This window comes from Pistacia vera, unplaced genomic scaffold (assembly GCF_008641045.1).
Source record: "Pistacia vera cultivar Batoury unplaced genomic scaffold, PisVer_v2 Contig838, whole genome shotgun sequence".
Lineage (NCBI taxonomy): Eukaryota > Viridiplantae > Streptophyta > Magnoliopsida > Sapindales > Anacardiaceae > Pistacia > Pistacia vera.
The window spans coordinates 290,389-298,609 of NW_022196710.1; positions in this window are offsets into that span (position 1 = coordinate 290,389).

The window sequence follows — 8,221 nt, forward strand, 5'->3', positions numbered from 1 at the left end:
TGGGATGTCCTCTCAATCACAGCTCGACAACATTACTTTTAACATTGTAACGCATAAATGAAGTTTATCTCATGCATGCTATAGATAATGACACCAGACATGACCCAGTGCAATGGTTACCTCATTTCCCTAACCAATCTTTGATTCCTATTACAAATGGTGTGACAAGAGAACATCCGGATTGTGTATCATGGGCATCTTTAAAGACAAGAGTCATGCTAAAAAATGTGTTACCTAGTCAGGCTTTGGAGACTGGTTATTAGTATTAAGTATGAAAATCCACAAGGTACGAATGCAAGATTAAATGCTTACATGAATTGTGTAAATGACGTGCAAGGGCGACAAGGTTAGAAGGTTCTAATTTTTTTGAACTTCGGCAAATAAATAACTACCACACGTCTAAGAGATCAAATTATGCCCCACCAAAGACATACAAGTGCACAACCTATGGGACAAATATTAAAGTTGATGTTTGTTAAGGTGTTCTGAATTTACAAACCTAAGGAGATTCAAGCTAACTTTGCAAAACGACACAAGATTGATATATCATATACACATGCATGGAGTGCAAAGAATTGAGCACAAAAGGAATTAAGAGGTACGCTTGTTGGACCAGTCGTCACAGTCACAAAATTAAACCTAAATACCGTAGTTAGCGGTAAGCAGGGTCGAATCCAGAGGGAGCAAGACTAACAACCTAATGTATTTTAAGTAGCGGAAATGAAATTGGCAAAATGATTGATGAAACTAAATAGACTAAATGCAAATAATGAAATAGTGAAATTAAAACAAATAAAGACTTTATAATAAAAATGTTGCCGTTACGGTTTTGGTTCGACACGAGACCGACTCACACAATTCTTCTCCACCCTCTACGATCCCCTAGACCTACAAGACAAGGTAAATCAATGAAATGGCTTCTCGACACTCTAGGTATAATCTATCCTGTCTCACCCGATCACTCAAGTTCGATTGGTTAAAAACTATCATTGAACGTCGATAAACGCTACAAGGCAAAACCACTAGTTGGCACGCGATTAACAAATACATTTTGTCAACACGTAATATCCAATCAACCAACTTCACAATAAACGCAACAATAGTAGAAATTAAATTAAATCCGAACACAACTCAATTANCTTCCACTTCATGGGGACATCTTGAAACTTGTCCACAATCTCGGAGTTTCTCTCGAGGCCAAACATCAAGTTTCGGATTTTTTCGCTTTTGCCGACGGTTAGACGCTGAGGGAGAGCGGAGTTGGACAAAGCATGGCCGTCAAGGTAGGCGACAACGGCGTAGAAGAGACGGTTGCTTGAACCTTCATGGGATTCTTTGATGGAGATGGTGATCTCAGTGGAGAAACGGCGAGTGAAACTCCAGAAGTAGGTGCGTAATTCTTCTGGGACAATATCGTTAACTGTGCTACGGAGGATAGCGACTGAAGCCACCACGGAGAAGGCTGATCCCATTTTGCTTCTGTTTTCTGTTTTATTGGTACTTTCCAATGCAATAATAATTCTTCAAATGACCGACAGAGCAAAGAGCTTATAAAGTTGCTGTAACCCGATATAACTCAACACTTGTAACGCAATTGCATGTGGACTTTGAGTTTGAGACGTTTGTACTTTCTAATAAAATTATTCAAAAATAAATATGAAACTTGACAATAAAAATAAGGATTTTATAAAATAATTCTATTCCAAAAATTTAAACATTAATATCTGACAAATTATCAACAATAAAATGACTTGTAATCAACTAATAGATGTCTATCAGTTGACTGTTGGTCATTTAATCGATAAAAAATATACTTGTTCTTATTAGATAGAATGAAACAAAACTAATTCTATTTTAAAATTTTTAAAAGGGAAATTGAAACCTTAGCCAGTTCTCTATGAAAATAATAATATTCTTATTAGGTTTGAAATATTTTTATTACTATATGAAGATTTCATGTTAGACCATAAAAAATTGAGAATCAAAATGATATTAATGGCTGACGATAAACAAAAGCGGAGTTGAATTTTGATAGCTTTAGATGAACGGATGAAGTTTCCTTCCTTTAACTTTAACCTTTATGAATAATTATGTTAGACTATCTTCAACTTTACACGCACGAAGAGAACCACATGGAGTTTGTCGTTTTAAGTTGATAATGGAGATTAAATAAGAACCGTCTTTCTTTTTCTTCCTTTTTAAATTTCCCAGAAGGTGGACTGAAATTATTAGATTAATTAGTTACTTACGTCATTAAATTTCCAAGATAGGCGATTATAGTCTCCTCGTAAAGATTCTTGAAGGTTCTTGGACGGTTTTGAAAGAAGAATAAAATTGAATGAAGAAACTGAGAGAGAGAGAAATTAGTTAAGTTGGAAAGAATGAGACTTTTGTCTTGCTCATTAATCTTTTCCTTGAACGTTTATATTACACGGAATGTTTATATAGGCAACGGTTTATACAGAAACGCACCGCATTGGGTCAAGTTTCTGTTTCTTACATTTTAGTCCCTTTGCCTAATATTTCCCCTTAAACAAAGCATCTTTGCTTTCAGTCTTTGCCTAATATTTCCCCTTAAACAAGGCATTTTTGCTTTCAGTCTTTGCCTAATATTTCCCCTTAACAGATCTTCATATATGTAAATCTCAACTGAATGTTAATGCTTCAAGTATTTGTAGCATTGACATATATGCAGACTTCAATTATCGTTCAATTTAGTAAGGTCTTATTAGGTGAGGAGTCAAATCTACCTTAAATTCTATCACCTCGAAGGTTTGTTTGACATATCTGCAGACTTCAACTATCCTTCAATTTAATAAGGCTTTATTAGGTGAGGAGTCAGGTCTACCTTAAATTCTATCACCTCGAAGGTTTGTTTATATAAGCTTAAGAATTATATATGGAGTGGATTGAGTTGGTAGAATATCTAAAAGCTTACTTTGTTATTTTGATTATAAAGAATATGTTCGTTTTAATATTATTATACTTGACATAAAATGTTAGTGCATGTTTAATTATAAAAGCCTCTTTGATGACAAACCCACTAAACAATATTTTATTTAAACACAATTATTATATATAATTTTAAGTAAAGTAAGGTTAACTCTTCGCTCTTCTTTCTGTACACCGTTTTTATTGGAAGACGGTTGATTGAGGTGGTTATGAACATAGTTCTATTGCTAATTTTTTTTATGAATATATTTTATTATTTTGATGCATGTAATAGTAGTTTATGTTAGAAAATAAATGAGTATTAGTATGAAGTATTTTAATTTGAGTAAAATTAAGGTTTAATTCCTGTATAAATAAGTGTTTTTGTCAATTTATATGAGAGAGTTTCTTTATTTTCTTGTGTTATTTCAGGATTATATGTTGTTTTATTTAAAATTTCTTACTGTTTTTCAACTTATACAAAAGAATTTGCACTTAGGACAATGTATTTGCTTTTATTTTAGTTGAAGAGTAACACTAACAAAAAAATATGTTAGGTAAAGTTTGTTTTTATTCTATATTTTTTTTTCTTCTCCAGGATGATGCATGTTATGGCTTCAATTTATTTAATCTAGATTAAGATGAAGTCACAATGCATTTGCCAATCTGCCCAATCTAAATCATGTTATGTGCTGGCTAGGCCTCATCTCACATTTTGAAATACAAAAGGCCTTCTTAACTAGGGGTGGGAAAAAAAGACCGAAAACCGAAAACTTGATCGAAACCGAATCGAAAATTCAGTTTTTTTGAAATCTGGTTCGGTTTTCAGTCTGAAAAATTTATAAACTGATTAATCGGTTCGGTTTACAAGTTTTTTTAAACTAGTTAACCAAAACCCAATTCTAAAACCGGTTTCAAAAAATAAATAAACAAAAACCTTACATATTAATTATAATTAAACTTCCTAGAGCCCACCTTCACTTTTCTCTTTCATCTACTTTTTCCATCATTTTGTCTTCTCATCCACTTTTCTCTTTCATCTTGCTTTTTCATCATCATCTTTTCCTCCACTTTTCTCCTTCATCTTCATCTTCATCTTCATCTTCTTCTCCTCTATTTCTTCTTTCACTTTTCACTTTTTTTTCGTCTTTTTCTCCATCTCTTCTCCTTCAGTTTTATGATTTTATCTTTCTTTTCCGTCTTATCTTATCTCCTCTTCCTTTTCTTCTCTTCCATTTTTCTCTTTCTCTTTCGTCTTTTTCTCCAATATTCAAGTTTATTTGATTTATGAAGATGTAAGAAATTTAGATAGCTTAATTTGACTTCTTTGATGAAGAATAATATATATTTATTATTTATATCAAAACTTGTAGGTGAATACGTAAATTTCTCTTTGTTCTAGTAATGGATACTACATTTGGCTACAATTTTAGAGTAGAAGTTCTGGTGATCGGCCAAACTTTCTCAGTTATTCTATCTTAGTTATTTAGATTTTAAAAATCGGTTCAAAACCAGTTAACCGGTGAACCGAACCATATATTCGGTTCGGTTCATAACTGGTTTAATCATATAACTGGTTTGGTTTCGGTTTAAGTTTTTACTTGAACCGAAAGACAGGTTCAGTTTATAAACTACCCTATCTGGTTCGGTTAACGGGAATATCTCACCCCTATTCTTAACGACGAAAAAAATCTTTTAAGTTTTTTATTCATTAATAAATTATCTGACAATTTATCTTTTGTATTGGAGATTAAATTAAGCTTATTTAGTTTATTAAGAGTCTAGTTTTGTTTGTCTTTTAAAAGTGGAACTTATTATAGTTTCTGATAAAGTTTAGTATTATGATTTTTAGTATATTTAGAATCAGAGTTTGGCTATTATATAAATGAATGTGTTGGTTAGTTTTTATTTGAGAGAGAATAAAATAATAACTCTCTCTTGTATTAGCTTGAGTTGGTATCATATTGTTATTTTAATAGTTATATATTTATATTTTGTTTCCAAATTTTATATTCTTAGGGATGTATATTATTTAAAATTAGTATAGGTGTCATATTCCAAGCTTTTTATAGAAATAAATTGATTCTTTTTTTCAAATAACCACAAGAAAGAGACATGTAATACGAAAATCTTCTTTCTCTCTTTTTTTTTAAACCCTTTATATAGAATTATAACCCATAAATCCTCTACTGGGCTAAGTTTTTTTCAGAATAAATACAAACATTATTGATATATAGTTACTGAAAAATAATATAAAAGCTCAGAAGAGCTTAAGCGAGAATATTAATTCATCCTTAACAAGATAATTATAATTAAAAAGAGAACCTGTCCTTAATAGACTAGTAAAATTTGATATAGGATCATAATCATATAACATTATTCCTCCTGTCTATAAAAAAATAAGTTTACTTTCGGAAAGGAGGATGACATAAGTGTGCAACGTCACACAGGAGAAAACAAAGTGGTGTGAAGTGGGAAAACCATTTTTTAAAGTAATAAAGTTGATGATCGCATGTGCAAGAGGCCTTTGCTCCTGGTTATTTTATCAGGCTACATGTGAATACAGAGATTTGTGCTTAACTACTTTATTTTGGATTTTATTGTCTAAAGCCAGGAGTTAAGATAATTTGTTTGATAGTTAAACAAAGCTATATCTACATACATATCTTTCCATTTGTAAATCCGTAAGAATGTATAAGTTATAGGTTATATGATTTAGGACTTATGCATAAAAATAGAGTTTAATTTATATCTAACCCTAAAAAGTGTAATATTGACCTAAAATTCATTTACTCGATTTATAATTGAAAAGAATTAATTGCCTCTTTGTTAGGGTTTTTCATACTTTTACATGATTTTTTTTATTACTTTTAAGAGGATTTGATTATTTTTCAATTGTTTCTTTTTTTAATCATTGGAGGGTTTATAGTACTTTTTCAATAACAGTAAATGCATTTTATTTACGTAATCTTGTAGAGAGATAAATGAGATAAGGTTTATTAATTAATTTAGCCAAAAATTAGGGAACTATATTATTAACCAACTCTCCCAACCCTATACCCATATAACCAAATTATTCAATTAAATACCAAACTACCATCATTCCTGACCTCCCAACACTTAAAAAACAAAAACACATTACTTCATTTTCAAACTCTGACACCATAAACACTATATCAAGCAAGCAAAGCAAAAGTATCACTATATATCTGAACTTAAAATCCTTATATCCTTACATTTTTTTTGTACTTTGTAAAAAATGTTTGATGTGATCTTGTAATTGTGTCGATTGATAGTTTATGACAATATTGCTATAAGATGTTTTTATGAATTTATGGCGTAAAGTTTGTCATGTTGTTACAACAAAAGAGATAATGTGTTGCATATCTCATGATCAAAGGAGGAAGCTGATCATGATGGTTAGCGTGATTTTTCCTAGTTAGCATGAAATATCATGCAAACTGGATCGTCATATGCAAATTGTACAGTTCATGTGACATTCCACGCTAATTGCCAAATATCACACTAATCGCATTAAAAATCACGTTAACAGGGAAAAATCAGACTAACCCAACTTAATTAACAGTTTTATCAAATTTTATCATTGACAATATTTTATATTTATTGTAGGTTCACTTAAAGTGGAAATTTGGTAGTTTTGATTGGTTATAGAGGGAAATGGAGAACTACATTTGATAACACACAGGGGGCATTTGGTTCAGGAATATGTTAGATTACTGGGAATGTTGGATTACTGGAAGGATATATTACCTTAGAAGATCACTGTGAATCTTTAAGAAAATGTGTTTGGTTAGTTGGTGGGTATGTTATATTAATATGTTTGCTTATGGGGAATAAATTGGTGGGTATATTATTTAAATTACTAAATTGTCCCCTTTTCAAATATTAATATAATATTATTTTTATTGTTAATTTTTGAATAATTTTTTTTAACCCCCAATATTTCAGATTTAGTTAAAACACCCTTGCTTATATAAAACTTTAATTTATTACAAAATCACCTCCACCTCCTACCGTCGCTGCCACCACCAGCGGCGCAAACCACCGCCGGAAGTCTCCGAAAGGCCCTGTCAGTCGCTCGCCGTGACCAGGAAGCTCCGATACGGCCGTTTCTGACCTTATTGATGGTCGAAAACAACCATATCAGGCCATATATGGCCGAAAATGGCTAGATCTATTCTGGCCATTTCCAGCCAGATCTGGCCGTTAGTGGCCAGATCTATTCCGGCCAGAGTAGATCTGGCTGTTAATGGCCAGGGATTGGTCGTTAACGGCCCGATCTGGCCTAATATGGCTGTTTTCGGCCATCAATATGGTCGAAAACTGCCATATCGAACCCTTCCGGAGCCCCCCAGAGCCTTCCACCGAATCTCGTTCTTTTTTAGAGACTCCAACGACTTTTTGGCGGCGGTCCATGGTGGTTGGCCCGCTGTCGGCGGTGGTCGCTGGGTGGCAGTGGTGGTCTGCAAATTGTTTTAAATATAAGGGCATTATTGTCCAAAATTTTAATTAAACAAGGGTAAAATTGAAATAGTATATTAATGTAAATTTCTTTTAAAATAGGGGCATTATTGTCCAAAACTTTTATTAATAAGGGATAAAATTGTAAAAAAAGAAGATAACCCTGGTAATCTTAAAATACCTAAGAAAATGGAGGTAATCAGATTACCTCCAATATTACCAATAGTAACCATTATTGGTATTTGAAGATTACTGGTATCTTATATCACTTGACAACCAAACATGGTAACCAAATAATATAACATCACTTACCCCCAGTAATGTCAAATACCCTAAAACCAAACGCCCCCATAGAGTTATGTTGGAGGGAAACAAAAAAGGCTTTAAAACCACAATGATATGACTAACGAGGGGTTGGTTGACTTGTTGTGCAAACATCTAGGTGTTGACCATAGAAAGGTATACTATCAAGATAATTACGAAAGCTAAGAATGCAATAAACAGAATGTCTTTAGACATCGAGGATGATGACGATGTTGCTTATTACCTTACACTACGTGAGAACAACATCAACACTTTCGTCATGTAGACTTTATAAACAAGAAGACAAGTTAGCCTCATGATGTGGGTTATGAACCACAAATCTGCAACTAGTGGTAACCAATATGGTGACTCAATAACTATGACAGTGGAACCTAAACTAGAACATTTAAGGTAGTACTGTTTTAGGCCAAACAATAACTCACATGTTGATGGGAGGCTTCAGGAAGATGAGGGTAATGTCAATATAAAGGTTAATTATCTTGAT